This window comes from Equus przewalskii, chromosome 4, assembly GCF_037783145.1.
Source record: "Equus przewalskii isolate Varuska chromosome 4, EquPr2, whole genome shotgun sequence".
Classification (NCBI taxonomy): domain Eukaryota; kingdom Metazoa; phylum Chordata; class Mammalia; order Perissodactyla; family Equidae; genus Equus; species Equus przewalskii.
The window spans coordinates 47662991-47681797 of NC_091834.1; the positions used below are offsets into that span (position 1 = coordinate 47662991).

Here is an 18807-nt window from a genome sequence, read left to right on the forward strand (position 1 = left end):
TAGCATCATCTTTTCAAACACTGTGTCTACTCAGGCAAGGGGAACAAAAGAAAAAATAAACAAATGGGAGTACATCAGACTAAAAAGCTTCTGCAAGGCAAAGAAAACCATGAACAAAACAAAAAGATGACCCACCAACTGGCAGAAAATAATTGCAAATAATCTACCTAATATAGGGGGTTATTTTCCAAAATATATAAAGAACTCACACAACTCAATAACAAAAAGACAAAGAGCCAGATCAAAAAATGGGCAGAGTTGGGCTGGCTTGGTGGTGTAGCAGTTAAGTTCACATGTGCTCCGCCCGGGGTTCGCCAGTTCATATCCTGGGCGCAGACTTATGCAACGCTTATCAAGTCATGCAGTTGCAGGCATCCCATACATAAAATAGAGGAAGATGGGCACAGATGTTACCTCAAGGCCACTCTTGCTTAGCAAAAAGTGGAGGATTGGCAGTGAATGTTACCTCAGGGCTAATCTTCCCCATAAAATAGGGCTGAGGAGGGGCCAGCCCAGTGGCGTGATGATGAAGTTGGCACACTCTGCTTTGGTGGCCCAGGGTTCACAGGTTCTGATCCTCAGCACAGACCTAGCACCACTCAATGATCCATGCTGTGGTGACATCCCACATAAAATAGAGGAAGACTGGAGCAGATGTTAGCTCAGCAACAATATTCCTCAAGCAAAAAGAGGAAGATTGGCAACAGATGTTAGCTCAGGCTCAAACGTCCTCACAAAAAAAAAAAATGGGCAGATGATATCGACAGACATTTTTCCAAACAAGACATACAGATGGTCAACAGGCACATGAAAAGATGTTCAATGTCATTAATTATTAGGGGAATGCAAATCAAAACTACAACGAAATATCATTTGACATCTATCTGAATGGCTATAATTAACAGGATGAGAAATAATAAGTGTTGCAGAGGATGCAGAGAAAAGGGAGCCCTCATGCACTGCTGGTAGGAATGCAAACTGATGCAGCCACTATGTAAAATAGTATGGAGATTTCTCAAAAAGTTAAAAATATGAATACCATACAATTCAACTATCCCACTAGTGGATATTTATCCAAAGAACATGAAATAAACAATGCAAAGCCATCTATGCATGCCTATATTCATTGCAGCACTATTCACAATAGCTAAGATGTGGAAGAAACCCAAGTGCCCATCAACTGTTGAATGTTTAAAGAAGATATTTTACATAGATAGATAGATAGATAGATAGATAGATAGATAGATGTACATATATATACACAATGGCACAATAGAATACTACTCAGCCATAAAAAAGACAAAATCATCCCATTTGCAACAACATAGATGGACCTCAAGGGTATTATGTTAAGCGAATAAGCCAGACAGAGAAAGACAGATACCGTATTATTTCTCCCATATGTGGAAGATGACAAATACATGGGTAAAGAGAACAGATTAGTGGTTACCAGAAGGGAAGTGGTTAGGGGGATGGGCGAAAGGAGTAAAGGGGCACATATATATGGTGACCGACAAACAGTAGACTATTGGTGATGAGCATGATACAGTCTATACGGAAACTGATATATAATATGTACACCGAAAATTACACAATGTTATAAACCAGTATGACCTAAATTAAATAAATAAATATTAAAACAGAAAAAAAACTTCAACAAAACATAGATAATGTTATCTACATATCCCCACCTCCCTTAAATCATCAATTGAGTTCAGTGCTCTAAGGTTAAAGATACAACAGCTTTGCGTCACAACTCCTCTTTAAACTCATACATACCCACTCCAATCTGTACCGACTTCTTTCTGCCTCCAAGTTTTCCTTGCAATAACATCTTTTTACAAGCTTTTCTACTTTCACTTTGTTACCTAGTTAATACCAACTTATCCTTCAGACCTTAGTTTATAAGCACTTCTTCATAAAGCCTTTCAAACCCTCCTGACTAGGTCAAATAATAGTGTAACATTTGGACCATTCATTTCAGGCACGATTTCCAATTTGTTTGTATTGTTATTTGATTTATTTTTCTCTCCACTTCAACACCAACAAGTCACACTTTAATGGGCTTCAGTCAGATTTTTGCCCCCTAGCTCCACTGAAACTGCCCTTTTCAAAGTCAACAAAGACCTATCTTTCCCAATCCTGTAGTGCATCTGCAGTCATCTTGCTTGTCCTCTAGTAACAACTGACACATTTCAACAGCCCTTCCTTATTGAAACACTTTGTTATTTGGCATCCAGGGAAGTAAGCACATTCTTCCGGCTTTTTCCTGCTGCTCCTTCTCCCTCATCTTTGCAGATTCCTCCACCTCGTCTCTACCCCCACAAAATGTTGGTTTACCCCACAGCTCACCACTGGAACTTCTTCTCTGTCTACACCCAATACCTAGGTGATCTCTCTAGGCATGTATTCAGGTCTATATACAAAATCTCTCATTTTTGACTCCAACAAATTCCCTTAATTTTAGCCTCGTAGTGAACTGCCTACTTAACATCACCTCTTGGATATGTTAAAGCCATTTCAAATGTAAGATGTCATCACAGAATAATGAGAAATATTTAAAAAATAAATCTAATATAGTACACTGTTTAAAATAGCACCCATTCTCCATCACTTTCTTTCCTCTTGCCCAACTTATTTTTCTTCATGGCACTTACATGTAAAATTATACTACATATTAATTGTCACTTTTTATCTTCTCCAAGAAAATGTAAGTTTTTGTACTATTTTTACACTGCATTTCCAATGCCTAGAACAGAACCTGGCACCAAGTAGATGCTCAAAATATTTTTGTTAAGTTGAATAATAGATCATTAACACCAATCACCCTCACTAAACTGTAAAGTCACTGAGGACAGGGACTATTTATGTGTTTGAGTAGCATTGTTTTCTAAGTGTTTGGCAAATGGTAGTCATTAAATGCTTTTGACTGCTTGAATAAATAGAAATAATATTAGAGTAGCACAGTCTTACCAATGACAAAGGTGGACAGAGTAGCAACGATGAGTGAAACTATCGAAAATGGAAAATGTTGAAAAGAGGCTGAAGACGTTTCAAACTTGGCTATATGTAGATAATGTTTGAGCCCTCTTATTTAAATATTGAAATTGGGAAGTATAAGTAAATAACGGCTGATAACTGTAATGTTTACTGGTCTCTCCAAATTTTTCTAAAAATGATTTTTAAAACATTTAACAAAACTATACAGCTTGCACCCTGGTGGGTATGATATGGAGGATGAACACCATGCAATTGCGGGAGCCAGGAAGTGTTGATGTTATGCAAGAAGTGGCAATGAATCTGTCACCCACTCCAGCAAAAATCTTTTTTACCATCATTGACTCTAAGCTGGTCAGAACAAAAAAGCTGGTTCAGGTTCTAGAACTGGCAAGAATTAGGACCATGACTCAGCTACACTTGGCTTTCACTTTGACTTACAATTATACTAGCAAATAATCCTTGCAAAGAATAAACATAGGATTAAGAAAGCAAGTGAATAGATGCCCCCTGAGGCTTTGTTTTATTTCACACAAGGGCATAGCCAAATTTCACTACTACCAGAATCCCAGGCAGAGGGAGGAGTCCTCCCAGTCAGCACAGTGCAGGGCGTGGGGGGATTTTGGTCTTTTATAACCATCTGGGTGGGGGGCCATGTCAGCACTAAAAGGCCAGCCCTCTTCATTTTAGTGGCATCCTTGCTGCACCACAGATGTATACTTCTGCATTCTCTTTCTTATGCTTCATCAGGCCAATCAGAGTTTCAGGGCAGCAGGCTTGATTACGGCTCACCACAAACCCTACATGGAAAATCGCCTCCAGCCCCGAAGTAGACAGGAGAGGAAGCTCATCTCAAAATCAGTACTCAGTTTAAGAAACTTTTAATTTTCTCAGTTTAAGAATTGCATGTCAGCTAACAGAGAATGAACGTTCCTTGGGTAGTAACAGGCCACCAATATTTTGCTCATGATATAAGAAAGAATAAGCCTTCGTAGGAACCAATTAATAGTTTAAACTTCATCTCTTGGCAATCTAAAGTAGAAAGTGAAAGGAAAGGAGTTCTAAAATAAGAACATAAAATCCCACCCCCAACCTACAAAAACAAAAACTGGATTGAGTGGAATCTGGACGACATACGACAGACGCAGACTTGCCCTCCATTATCTTCATCTCGGCCCTATCGAGAAAGTCATTTCTCAAAACTGAAAATTTTCATTTTTTTTTCCTGTTTGGCCTGGAATAAATATCATACAGAAATACATTCACCTCTTTTAGTGATGTCAAAAACCAATTTAAAAAAGGGAAAAAATCAAACATAAATGTATTAAAAATATATCAGCTTATTGGAATTTACCTAATCATAAAATCTAACAGTTTCCCAGTCTGAAAGTCTTCTCTTTTCACACAGATTTCCTTGTGATGTTATACTTTTTAAAATCCCATGAATAACAATTAATGAGGGCACATATTATATCATGTTCTGAACAAAATGACTGAGTATACTTTTTTTTAGGTCACAGCTAACCTTATTTATATTCCTTAGGTAAAATTACATAGAAAAGAAACATTAAAAATTCAAAAGCTATTGCCAGGACAACCTCATTCTGTGATTTCTGAACTACACGTAAGTGAAAAATGCACACTTGCAAAGTAGACTAGTGTACTGCTATGGATAAATCCGCATAAACAAAATAAGGTTTGATATAAATCACGTTTCCCCCCTAAAAATGCCTTCATTTATCTCATTAATTGATATCTGCTTCTATGGAGAGAATGGGGGGAGGATAGGAATACAGGAAAGCAAGAGTCTGAACAAATAACCACGCTCATGAATTACACCTGGAAATCATGATAAAAACCTTTTATAAGCATTTTTTTACACTTCTTATAACAAGTATTTGATGTGGCTGAGAAAAATATTTTCTTTCTGTTGTCATTGGCACATCATCATTTAAATGAGACTCTGGGAAAGTGTCACAGCACTGGGGGAAACAGATTGGGTCATTGTCTATGCTCTTCACATGTGTGACCTCTTAGCCTTCTGTTTACTTCCTCAAAGTCTTTATGCTTGTTCTTGTCAAATACTGAAAATAACCCTGATCCTTCCACTTCTTTATATCCAGGTTCACAATTGCATGCCAATAATCAATTCAAAGAATGTGTCACAAATGAAACAAAGGCCTAAATCTAACTTAAACTGCTAATACTGGAGAAATAAAGCTCTAATCATTACACTTGGTCAAATTAGGAATAATCTCATTCTCTCAAAACAGAGTAATTGAATATTATCTCCAGAATGAAGAAATATATTTATTACCGTTATGTACCAAAGAGAAAACACATGCTAAAGGACAGGCGCTTGTTAAGAATCAGCACAAACCATGCTGAAAAATGGACAGAGAAGAGGTAAGAAAACAGTGGATTTCAGAGAAGGAAGAAGATGGTCACTTACCTCTCTAACAGAGGAGACTGAAGGATAAAATCATTGTTGGCCCAGGGGTGCTTTATGAGACGGTTTATTACCCCCAATCAAGAAAGAGGCATTTTCAATGTTCACTTATTTATTCAGCATTTTGTTAGCTACCTGTTTCATACTAGGTACTGTTCTAAGCACTGAGAAAATAAAGAACTGGAGACACGATGGGAGTGCAAGTAAGGTGAGAAAGGAGCGCTGACAGAAAAGGTATTTTAAGCAGCTTAATGTCACAGAAACACTAGATTGGAAGAGAATAGAGTGGCAATAGACATTCTGGAAGAGATAAAGAGGGAACGTGTCATGATGCTTTGTCAAAAAGCAAGGGTACAGCCAATGTGGGGGCAGTGGGGAGAAGGGTTAAAATAATTGTGGATATTAATAATTTTTCAATTAAAATCCAAATTTAATTAAAACATTTAAATGCCAATACACAAAATAAAAATAAATGACACAAAGAGGAAGAGGTTAAAGATACTCAAGTCTTTTCTTTCTTAAGGAAATATGAAGTACATGTGTGGCAGGGCTTTATAAGAGGCTGCTGTAGACAATGGAAGGGAAAATAAAACATGGGCACTTAGAAGAATTACCAGGGTCAGACTGAGATGGGAGATCACAAATTTATTATGACACCAGTTTTCATGGTTTTGTGATTTTCAATAGCATACAATACTGCAAGAGAAAAAGCAAAGCCAGATTGCTCCATTGAGAAAGGGTAAGGATCTTGCCAGGTGTAAAACGGAAGGAAATGGGTACAAAGAAATGAGGATTGGGGTAAAAGAGTAAAGTTACATACTAGGTAAGGAGAAAGTGAATGAGAAAAAAGTCACTGGAATTAAACAAGGTGTGTCAAGGTGTTGGAGACTGGTGGGATGTAGAGAGAGCAAGGTGATTAGTGTTTCGTAATTCATAACTTCAGAGAGGAGAAGTTCCAGGTACTATCAAGATCCAGAACAGAGTCATTGGCCACTAGTTATCATGGAATGGAGTGGAATGTCAATGAAGGTAAGGTGGTTAAGGAATTTCTGTAGTGTATTAACTGATTGTCAACCTATATATTTTAATTAATCATAATGATGACAGGAGATATAGATAAAGGAAAATTGTCATCCAAATTTATAAATCTGAAGGAGTAATAAAGATGATGATAGATGATACTGAGGGGGTAGGTGATAACAGTATAAAAGGCAAAGCAAAATAAAATAGTACATCTTGGATGACCTCTATGTTTTCTATGCCACATCCCAAGCAGATGAAGGCAGTCACACATTGAGGAAAATTGTTATCATAAATTCATGACCATCTACTCAAATTGTGCCCCCAGTATTGCCCAGATCCTGGTAGATAACTCTGGTCAATAACTTCTCCAACCATGTCCCAAAACTTCAAACTTTCTCTGCTTCACTCAAATTCTACTAAGAAAATCTAAATTCCAGAAATATTCTCCACTTAGCACTACAAAACCTACACACTTATTCCAAATTCTCCTTTCTTTCCTTCTTCCCCTCTGCTTTATAGAGGAGGTTACCCCTGGTCAAGGTCAACTCATACTCCATATGTCTTTGAATCTATTCAATTCCACATTCTGAAGTATCCATCAAGCATATATATATATGTTTTTTTGTTGTTGTTTTTTTTTTGCTGTGGATGATTTGCCCTGAGCTAACATCCATTGCCAATCCTTCTCTGTTTGCTTGAGGAAGATTCACCCTGAGCTAACATCTGTGCCAATTTTTCTCTATTTTCTATGTGGGTCACTGCCACAGCATGGCCACCAACAAGTGGTGTAGGTCCACACTCAGGTCGCCAAAGTGGAGCATGCAGAACTTAACCACTAGGCCATGGGCCTGCCCCTCTCTTCTATATTTTTAACCACTTCAACATCTCATAGATATTTAAATATGCTCAAAAATCTCCCATCTTAGAAAAGTAAAAGCTCCTTCAAACTTTTATTATTCTGCAGAAACAGCTCTTTTTTCAAACATTCATAGACAAACTTTTTGAATAGTCATTCTGTCTCCATTTCCTGAACTCCCACCCACTCCTCAAAACATTTTTACCTGGGTTTCACCCCAATCACTTAAGCAATGCATCGTTAGCTAAGATCACCAATGATCTCCTTGTGTTCAAATCCAGCGACTATTTTTCATCCCTCATCTCAGTTAACCTCTTAGCAACATTGAGCAGTGATAATTACTTTGTCTTTCTTATAGGATGTTTTTCCCTGGTCTTTGGAATACCACAGAAGTCTGTTATTGTTTTCCTTCTCTGAGACAAGTAATTTTCATTCTTTACAATCCCATCTACTCCAATTTACTCTAAAACTATGAGAATTAATCAGTGTTTCTTCCTAAAATGCCTAAAATCTTCTTTCTCCCTCTACATTCTTTTCCCAGGGATTCTTATCTACTCTAAAGGAATCAATTACTATCTGTACCACCAAAGTTATATATCTCTTTCCCAGCTTGCTGCTCTCATCTCTTTATTCATGTAGCCAACTATTCACTTAAGAGTTACACTCGGATGAATGAAAAGAGTACTGGTTTTCACATGAGAGTAAAAGAATAATGATCTCTAGCTATATCTTAGTAAGTGCTTTTATTGTCCTTTTTTGGTAAATTCCTACTTTCTCTCAAGACTCAACTCAAATTCTAAATTATCTGTGATTAATTTCTTAGTCTCCTACTCTCCTCATCCCCTGGAACGACCTAGATACTACCCACGTACTACTTCTATCACTGCACAGAGCCCACGGTGTTAGAGTTTCTACATCTATGTGTCATCCCCCAATCCCTAGTTTAGTCAGGGCCAGGTTCTAGGCATAATGTTCTTCCCAGAACTAACTTACTACTCTGGTGTATAGTAGATACTCAAAAAGTTTTAATCGAATGCCAATAGACCAGTAAATTGTGCTCTGGGCTTTTCAAAGAGATATAAATAGACGCTCCCAGAAGGAGGGATTCTGTGATTTAATAAGGTCAGGGAAGTTTGGACTAAATCCTGCTCAGAGATTCCAACACACTCTTGCATCTGAAGAACTATAAGAAGTCCTTAAAATAGAAAACTATTTAACTTGGTTTAATGTTTAGATAAGGAAAACTTTCTTTCCCTTTTCTTCTTTTTTTCTCTCTTTTTTTAATGTAACTTTCAGGTATATAGCATTATAATTTGACATCTGTATTCACTACAAAGTGATCACTACCACACCATCCATCACTTTTTCTTCTTTTTTTTATTTTTTTAAGATTGGCCCTGAGCTAACATCTGTTGCTGCCAATCTTTTTTTCTTTTTATCTTCTTCTCCCCAAAGCTCTCCAGTTCATAATTGTATATTCTAGTTGTAGGTCCTTCTAGTTGTGGCATGTGGGACACCACCTCAGCATGGCTTGATAAGTGGTGACATGTCGGAGCCCAGGATCCGAACCTGTGAAACCCTGGGCCACAGAAGCGGAGTGAGCGAACTTAACCACTTGGCCACGGGGCTGGCCCACCCCTTTTCTTCCTTTAACACACATATTAGAATTCCTCAAACAAGTTTTTCCTTATATCTTAACACAGTTTGGATTTTTACTTATTAGGATCACAAAACATATATTAAAGAAACAGAGGGTCTGCACCTACTCTTCATCCTGGATGTTCTCCAATGTTAAGATACGGGTGCTAATTCCTTCAATATAACTTTGAAATTTCTTAGAGGAGAAGAAATTTTGATCAATACAGTACTGCCATACTATTGATATACACATCAAATTGAGCAAATTCTTATTGTTTTCTTTTTTGTATAAATTATTAATTTCAAGAATTAAAGAACATTTCCTAACCAAAAAAAGAGCAATATTGTTAAAGCCACATTGAAACTAACGCTTTGCTTTGTTTTTCTGAGAGTGCTCCTATAAACATAATATAGTTGTCTAAACACCAAATGTACCACCAAGCAGTTACACAGGTAACTTGAATGATAGAAGCATTAACAGCTCCCAAAAAAATTTCCACTGGAAGCCCAAAAACCTTACCACTTCACTTTCACAGTGCATTGTCTAGTAGAGTTTGGATGACGTACATTTAAAACCAGGGACCTGAGGCCAGCCCAGTGGTGGAGTGGTTAAGTTCTTGTGCTCCACTTTGGTGGCCCGGGGTTCACAGTTTGGTATCCTGGACATGGACCTAGCACCACTCGTCAAGCCACACTGTGGCAACATCCCACATAAACCAGAGGAAGATTGGCAACAGATGTTAGCTCAGGGTCAATCTTCCTCAGAAAACAACAAAAACAAAAATACCAGGGACCCGAAACAAAACAATAGTCCTCCCCTGAAAGGCTTTTATGCCACGCTTTCTTCAATGTGTGACAGGGAAGGTAACTCTATTTGCCAAATAGGAAGTTCTGACATACGGTGTGGCAAATAACATTACGTAACAATAAAGCACCCATCCTGGTAATCAGGACACTTATTATGAACAATAGGATAGCGAAGTGACTCATCAGCTTGTGTGCTTTTTCTCGATTCTAGTAATTTGGGACAAGTGTGGGGAAGTTACAAGTTGTTTATGCACAGCCCCAAATGACAGTCAAGAGAAGTTACTAAGCAACATTAAGTCCTTGCATTTTTCTAATCTTTAAAAGCTGCCACAAGCTAAATAATCCCATAATATAAAGGAAAAGGGAAAAGTAATGTGGGAGTCATGTTTCTAACTAAATGAAAATGTTTTGCTCAATAATTCCAAAATTCTGATTCACCGTGAGTTCGTTTGTCTTGGTTTTAAGGATTACTTCAGGTGTATAATCCTCTTCTCCTCACTGTCAACACAGGAAACCTGTTCTATCATGAAGAAAAGCATGGCGGAGGGGGGTAGTAGAGGGAAGAGGTCCTTATGAGTCTTGAAACCAATTTATTCCCTAGTAAATAGAACCTCAGTTCTCTCTATTTCAGCTCTTTGTCTCTTTCATAGCACTGATTACAACAACAAGCATAAGTCACGTACTTCCCTCCTCATTTAGGTGTGTTTGTTTCTGTCTTTCTCTTTCACTGAAGTATCTTTAGTACTGTAGGAACTTGCCCATTCTTTTACTCTTCCTCCCCTGAGCCTGGCACAGTGCCTGACACAGAATAACCCATCAATGACTGAAAGGTGAAATAGAATACAGGACCATGGTGTTAGTACTTCCATTTCTTAAGGTGATAGTTTTAATAACTATGTCTATTTATGTGAACCCTAAATTTCCCAGAAGTAGCCAAGTGTTACTTATAATCTGTAAAATACATGCTAGGAAAGGCAGGCAAGCGAGAATTCCCCCGCCCTTATTTCTTTTCATTAAGGAACCAATGAAGGGATTCCTTGGTCAAAAGCCCAGGAAAAAACATTTCCTTACATTCTCTGCCTCAGCAAAACAAGTTGCAGAATAAACTACAGACTCATCTTTTGTGCTTTCTGTTTTCAGGTCAAGGATCCTGTACGGCTGTTCTACAGCACCTCTCTTTCTTCCTCCTTTCCAGTTCATGTAACTCAAAAGGAGTCCATGTAGCTAGTAAGAGATTTCCTCATATAAGAGGTCACATTTCCCCAGTCTGCTTAGGTATAAATAGCAGAATAGTCGAGAAAGATGAAAACAGGATATCATTTTGTATATTAAATGGATGATAGCTCTGACTACGTTTTAAGGATGCCAGAGAAGGAAAAATGAAAGACCTCAAGGGGAAGGGAATTAAAATGTCTGAGGGTTGATGGTGTGACAGCCACTCTCCTGAGGGTGTTTACATGTGTTACCTAATTCATCTTTGTTAGCAATTACCTTTGTTCTTTTGTAATTCAATAAAAACTTTTGGGGAAAAATAATAAACAAAGAGGACCCTGTAAGAAGGTGTTTACAATAACATTTAATAGATGTTAAGAGTCTTATAGATATTTCTACTAATATAAAACTAAAACAAAAACTGTTTTCAGATGTAGATTTTATTTAGAACATTTTCATTGCTATTGATACTTTACTCTTTACCCAAAACAATATCCCAAGTAAGTAGGAAATAATAAACAGCTAATATTTTTGAGCCTTTATGATGTGCCTTCTGTTCTAAGTCCCTTACATACATGATTAAATCACGTAATTCTATGAAGTGGATATCATTTTCATTATCCCTGTTTTACAAAAAGAAATATAAAGCATAGAATTTAAGTTACTTGCTCGAGGTCAACCAAGTAGTAGAGATGTGAGGCTGAGCAATTTGAATGTAAAGGTTAAGTTTTAACCTCTATATCACACTGCTTAAGAAAGGAATGAGGAAATTCAGATGAGTATCTTTGCATATTGAGAAATTATACATGGAGTCCATTTCTCCACAGCTTCATCCACAATTCCATCATCATGAATAATTAAAACATGATATAAGCTGAGATTGTTTACAGGAAAAAAAATTATAAAGAAAGGCCCAGCTACCTCACTGGGGTAGCCTCTCTGAGATTACTCTGTTGATGGAACTCCAAAAAGATTTTAGAGAGCTATCACTCTTCTCATCCATCCATTCTCATCTAAACCAATTCATATGGATTAGAAACAGAATCAGGGCCAGCCCAGTGGCCGAGGGGTTAAGTTTATAGGCTCTGCTTCCGAGGCCCAGGGTTTCGCCAGTTTGTATCCTGGGTGGGGACATGGCACTGCTCATCAGGCCACACTGAGGCGCCGCCCCACATAGCACAACCAGGGGCACTCGCAGCTAGAGTATACAACTATGTACTGGGGGGCTTTGGGGAGAAGAAGAAAGAAGAAGAAGAAGAAGAAAGAAGATTGGCAACAGTTGTTAGCTCAGGTGCCAATCTTTAAAAAAAAAGAAGGAATTAAATCAAATTATTTAACTCAAGATGATACTTTTAATAAAAATGTTGTATTTGGAAGGAAATATTTGTATTCTCACATATCATGTTCATCCAGTTCACATTATTATAATATTTAAATACTTAACGAAATGTATAAAATCATTAATAAGTAAAATCCAAATTATCCCATAAACTAAAAATGCTTCCTTGGGGGAGGAGGGCAGGCTCATTTTCCCACCATTATCCATTTCTTCAACTTTCTCCAGTGGTAGTCAAGCTTCCAATGTCTGCTTGCAGACATGACTCGATATTTGTCAGCTATGACTGAACCAGAATCTTCTCAGGATTTTTTCTCAAAGGAAATAAGAGTTGAAGAAACAATTCTAAGAAGCACCACTTCACAACTACACTCTATTGTCCCACAAGAGCAAAATATCTTTGATGAACCATTTATTCTAATATCTATTTTTTCCCCTCTAAAGATATATTAATATCAGAAATCAGGTATCACTAAAACTTTCAATGTTATGACCTGGAAATAAATATGCTATCTGTCATATTCCAAAATACTGTCTCCTATATTATAAGTATGTAATACCACAGGAGTTGGTAAATGGCTTTTGAGTAATTTTGTAATAATTATGAGTTCTACTTCTTGAAATATACTATCTGCCTCAGACCCTGTAACTTGCATTTGAAAGACCATTCTCTAGTCTTTCGGGGGTGAAGGCTGTGGAAGTGAACTGTGTATCTCTTCAGGGAACTGACTTAGAGCTTTGAAGTCAGTTTATAAAAGAAGTGTTTCTTGAGCGCCAATATTGTATCATACACTATGCTCAGCACTAAAAGTCCAAAGATAAATAAGGCTTGGATTCCTTTCTTGAAAAAATATTATTTCAACCCTCTGTGGTATATTAGATAATAAAGGCAAGCACAGGTTTCAGCGGAACCATAGAGAAGAACAGTGGAGCCAGTGGTAAAACCCAAATAGAATGCCCGAAGCTCGTGATGCTGGATAGAAGCTTAAGGGATAAAGATCATCATCAGGTGAAACACTAATGGAGTGAGGGCAGAGGAATCTGGGTGTCAAGAAAGAAATTACAGGCAGAGATAAAGAAGGTGAAAAAATAGCATGAAGTATAGAGGGTTATAATAAGCCAGTGATAGTTAATAGCGGACTTGGAGCCTTTTGGTTAAAAGTATGGCCTCTAGAGCCAGACTGTCAAGTTCATACTCCAGTTTTGTTCCTATTAATTTCTAACGATGGGTGAGACATTTAATCCTCTGTGCCTCAGTTTGCTCTTTTATCAAATGAGAATGAGGATGATAATAGAATTGTCCCATAAGGGTATTGTCAAGATTAAATGTGCAAGATGCTTATACAAGCAACTGGAATGTAGTAAGCACTCAATAAAAGTTCTTGTCGTTATTTTTAAACTACAAGGGGAAGACAGCCAAAGCACTACATTCAAAAATCAGCGCTTAAAACTAACTCTGTTCCCAGCCTTGACCTGTAGTGTCACAAATGACGAGAGACAAGAGAAAGAATCAGGCCTGCCAATGTGAACGTCTTTGCAAAGCTCCATCACCATATATATACATATATATCTGACAACAGCTCAGTAGCATCAACTTTCCTTATAGAGCATACACATCTATAATCTGATTTTGAACGTAACAGCTTTTGTGCTCCTTGAGCTGTAGTACTTGGCATATTGCCAATAAAAAATAACTGAGTCAAGGACACTGTGTTTCAAACTTACAATAAAATACAGGTTTCCTGTTAAAAGGCAAATCCTTCATTTCAAATTGTTGACTCAGATAATACTTAAAAAAAGAATTTCAGCTGTTTAAATTTAGCATGCTGAGAAAAGACCAATCTTAAAATATTGTTTGGCTTTACGCCCGCATTTTCATTTTATTCCTTGTTAGTGTTTGTCTTCTGTCGTAAGACAAGTGACAGTAATCATGTTGTTCTCCTTAACACATTAGATTTTACCTAAATGACCCATTTTGTTTTTATCTTTAGCAGTTAAAGATGGCCCTTCATTTTCTGGCAAATTTTCAGAAAATTATTACGCAAGAACCAGTGACATTCCCATGCCCTGTTTTACCTCTTCAGTCATCATCTGGCCTTTCACTCCTACTTTCCTTTGAATCATCATATTTTTACTCTTAAAAAAAAAAAAACCATGTAAAGGAGATTATCTGAAGACAGGCCTAATTTAATTTTTATAATCAGACCTTACATCTATTTAAAGAGATGACTGAGTCTGTGCTTTATCTGTAACCTTAAAGATCTCCACCCCACACACAGTCTAAAGAGTTTGTTTTTGATAGTCCCTCAGGGCATAGAATCTGAACAAATTCTCATACCAGCCTCCCACCATGTGATCCCTTATTTTTCTTCCATCTCTCTTGGTTTTGGGATCTTCTAACTTCTCTCCTCTCATATTAACTTCATCATCTTTCTTCCTGGAAAAGATGTCCCCAGCTTCATTTCCATGGTTCATGAAGCCAGAACAGAATACTGAAATTGGAATAGGTGCATATGTCAAGTTTGGATTTGGGGTCAATTTAGGTTCCAATTTACGTAGATCCAATCTCGGGTATTAGTAGAGCAGAGAGTTCTCTCCTGACTGATATAATTTCTCAAGCACTCTCAATGGACTCTACCGTAAAACTATAAGCTCACTCCACTTGCTCCATGGTAGAGTACCATTTTAATAAAACTACCTGGCAAAGTGATTAAGAGTTAGAGCCAGTCACACCTGGGGGCTAAGTCTAGCCCATCATTTACTAAATATATTGCTTTAGGCAATTTGCTTATTACCTCTAGGACTGAGTTTCTTCTAAATGGGAGAGAATGCCATCTCCCTCCTGTAGCTGTTATCCCATAAGCAAGAAGACAAAGTGCTTCACCTAGTACCTGCCATTAGTGTACTCCCAATAACTGAGACCGACTCATGCATTGTGCAGTAAGTAAATCATACACGCAAATAATCCAAGGAGCTATCAAGGAGTTGAACCTACTTCATAGTCAATACCTAAGGGTGAATAAGTACCTGGGATTCTTACATGAGGTCAGATTTTGTGTTGGTGTTTTACAAGATGGAGAAAATGCCAAAAATGGGAGAGAGCTAATAGGAAAAATTTTACCTGAAGCTTCCTCCACACAAGTGCTCCTAGGCTATAGGCATTCGTCTTAAGAGAATTTTGCAACACTATCTTGCATATATAAGTACAGTTCTGTTCCTGAGGCTAGCCAGGAGGAGAAGCATCCAGGAAAGGATCTTCTTTAAATGTCATTTCAAGCCTATGTACCAACATGGTAGCCATTATTAGTAAGCAGAATTAGATTGAGGGACCAGCAGCTATCCTTATCTGGCTACAACTCTTCCTTCTTTCAACAGTGTGCAAGGAAAAGCATGAGTCATAGGATGCTTGTCTAGTTCAGACACCGTCCCAGTAAACCTTACCAATAGTTTAAACCTTAAAATGAGGTTTTATTTCAAAACTCGTTTGAAAATCTTCTCAGACATAACACAAGGTTCATTTACCAGTAGGACAACCAAAGTATGAAGTAAAGGCATTCCCAAAACTCAGCTTCCTCTACTTACGTTCCTACCTTTAAAGAAATTCTGACAAATTTCCATTCAGTCCAAACTCCTATCAATTCCAATCAGGCTCTCAGCCTGATTTTTCTTCTCTTTAGCTAAATACTTGAGGTTCAAGTATGATCTATTCTAGAGTATCAGGGGACTGCTTGAAAACTCGCTCCAACCATGTTCTTTTAGTTTTTGTATAGATGTTTCTGTTTCTTTTTTATTGCTGTCTAAAATGTTTAGCCACTCTCATACATGCACTATCATAACAAATATATACCCTGGATTATATTTTACTCAGTGATTTACGAAGTCATACACAGAGTTTTTGTACTGAGAAATTATGTGTGTGTGGAATGGGTTACCTCTAACAAATCTGGTATATCAATAATGACAAAAATATTCTATCTGGAGATCCCTGAGATGAGTAGGCAAAGCAATTCAAATTACATTCAGGATGTTTTCTTTTTAATAAAATAATGAAGATTAGATGGATTAGAGAAAGAGTAAAACAATTTAAACCTGGAACAATTGGATAAGAATGATCCTTAGTTTCCTCTTTTCTAAGGACGGAGAATTTCAGAATTACTTTGCATTTCACAATAGTCATTTCATAGTTTTGATATCCCTTTATCCCATAGAATTTATGGCAGCCTATGGAAGGGTCCCCCTTAAAATCCTGGATTCTGTTTTAGGTAAACTCTGTTTCTTCATTAATCTTTCTTGCAGAAAACTATACTAATACAGTCATTTCTCCAACTAAGTCCAATATTTTTGTGTAACATATCCTTTTTTGCTTGAGAGATTTCTCTTTTTTCTTCATTAAAAAAAATCTGATCCGTGTAAAAGAAGACCTGGTTAGAAATACCCCAACATTTTTAGACTAATTATTTCTGATTTCCTTCCTTAAAAAGACCTTTAGTATTGTCCTTGCACTCACATTCACTCAGCCCTTTGCTTTACAATGGGCTGGCCCTTGCTGACCTGTTTTTACCTCCTTTAAAAAGAGTTGGTTAACAGCAATTTGAGCAACCAGTTGAAAAGTCGTTTTTTAAAAGTTTTTTAAGCCTTCATTTTTTTGCCAGTGAACACAGTGCTGCTTGGTTCTGAGCATAAAGCCATCTATGTAAAAACCACCCCACTGAAATCACGAGGAAGGAATGGTTTAGCAAGTGGAGGAGATTATTGTAGTAGTAAGAAGCTGGGGGAATCCTGCCCCGTGCACCCACTAAAGAGTATTTTAACGTTTATCCTATCATCAGTGTTCCCCAGGCTGTTGCCTAGCAGTTCTCTGGAGACCTATTTCATGTTTTATTTTAATTTAATAAAGTACCTCAAAGACTTTTGTTTCGTTTTGTTTGTTTACTTGCTTCTTTATTTTACAGATGAAGTCTAGAATGAAACTTGTAACAATTAACTGGTCATTGGAAAGTCTAAACCAGCCTCTTTCCAAATTTTCTTTCGAAAAGGCAAGCTGTCACCATTAGCAACTTTCAGGAGACCACTCTTGTAATTAAATCAAAACGCGTTTGCCAGTTTTGTTGCCTGAAATCACAATGGACAGGGCGCTTTTTGCATACCTAACCAACGCGCGGTATGCGTCTGCAAATAACTGAGCGTAACGCGACTACACGATAACTAGGACGGGAGTCAGGGAGACAACCGATTTAACATCTCACGGGGAATTCAAAGCTATGCTTTTCTAACTTTCCTCGCCATTTCTTCTCAGCTCCCCTTCCCCCGCACCACATACCCAGAAGCCACTCAAATTGCCAGCCGTGTCGAGTTTAACTTACTGCAGTGTGATGCAGGCGAAGCCTGGGCGCATCTCTGAAGCGAGAGCAACTGCTTTTCCGAAGAGGAACTGGGACTAGCCAGCTATCACGATCCTTTCAATTCACGGGCTCTCCGCTCAGTAAAAAGGTTCCCTCACAGCTCGGCGTCCCCAGAGGAGTGGAGCTTCAAGAACTCTGCTCTCAGCATTTCCTCCTCTCTACTTCCACCCCCTTCCAGAAAAAACAGCCCATTCTAACTAGTGTCTGAAAGATGGAAATCGACTTCCAGTCAACAACACAGGCTGCCTGCAGTCCAACAGTCCCTGACAATTTGCAACTCAAAAACCACGGAGGCTGAAAGATGTAGGTTTCCGGAGCCTGAAAGTCATCTTTGGCATCCCTCTACCCCACCTCTCACTCCTCCCACTTCCCCCTCCTCTACCGCGGCCACCTCCAGTCTCCCACTCAAGCTAGGTATCACAAATGATTATTTTATTATCCATACCAATAAGCATCAGAAGGAAACTGAATTTGTCAGAGATGAAATACCTGTTGTCCATGACTAATGCTCTTCTCTCATCTCTTTGAGTCCTTGATTTATATCAAGACGCGTTGATATTGGAAATCTGTGCTCTGTGCGTGTGTGTGTGTGTGTGTGTGTGTGTGTGTGTGTTGAGGAGGAGGCAATCTGCGCGGCTGCAAGCAACAGCCCTGCCTATCTCTGGCTGCCGCTTCTACAGCTGCTGTTGCTACTATTGCCGTTGGAGCTCAGAAAAATGAGACAGGGAGACAGTGCTTTACAGCTATCTAACTGCTGGACCAGTTATAAGACAAGGGAGGAGACCGTGCAGGTATGAGTTGCTGGGGTTGAGACATTAAGCTTGCTTCACTGCATTTACTACTGTTCAAGATGCATTTCCCCTTCAACAGGAAACCTGATACCTGTCACCCTCCTCCCTTTCACTAACTCTAGTCCTTGATGGGTCATTGTTCGTCAACACCTGCCTAACCCACTTCCAGCAGTTGTAACAGCTGCGCACTTTATTTCTACATTCTAACTTGGTGACCTGGGAGCAGGTGACTGGAGGATGGACGAGGATAAAGTAGAAAGGAAGGGAAAAAGCAGGTGAATATTAAAAGGAAAAGT

General features: G+C 38.2%; 1 protein-coding gene across 8 annotated transcripts in view; it reads right to left on the bottom strand.

Moving 5' to 3' along the window:
- DGKB (diacylglycerol kinase beta) overlaps window positions 1-18560 on the bottom strand; it is a 675150-nt gene extending 656590 nt beyond the window's left edge. The window contains exon 1 of one of the 8 annotated variants that reach the window (XM_070615806.1): window positions 18210-18560. The gene's annotated coding sequence lies outside the window, so the exon portion shown is untranslated. Of the gene's footprint in view, window positions 1-17681; window positions 18188-18209 lie in introns of those variants that run through there. The other 7 variants (XM_070615803.1, XM_070615805.1, XM_070615810.1 and 4 more) reach the window with 7 other exon arrangements.
- Window positions 18561-18807: the final 247 nt, after the last annotated feature.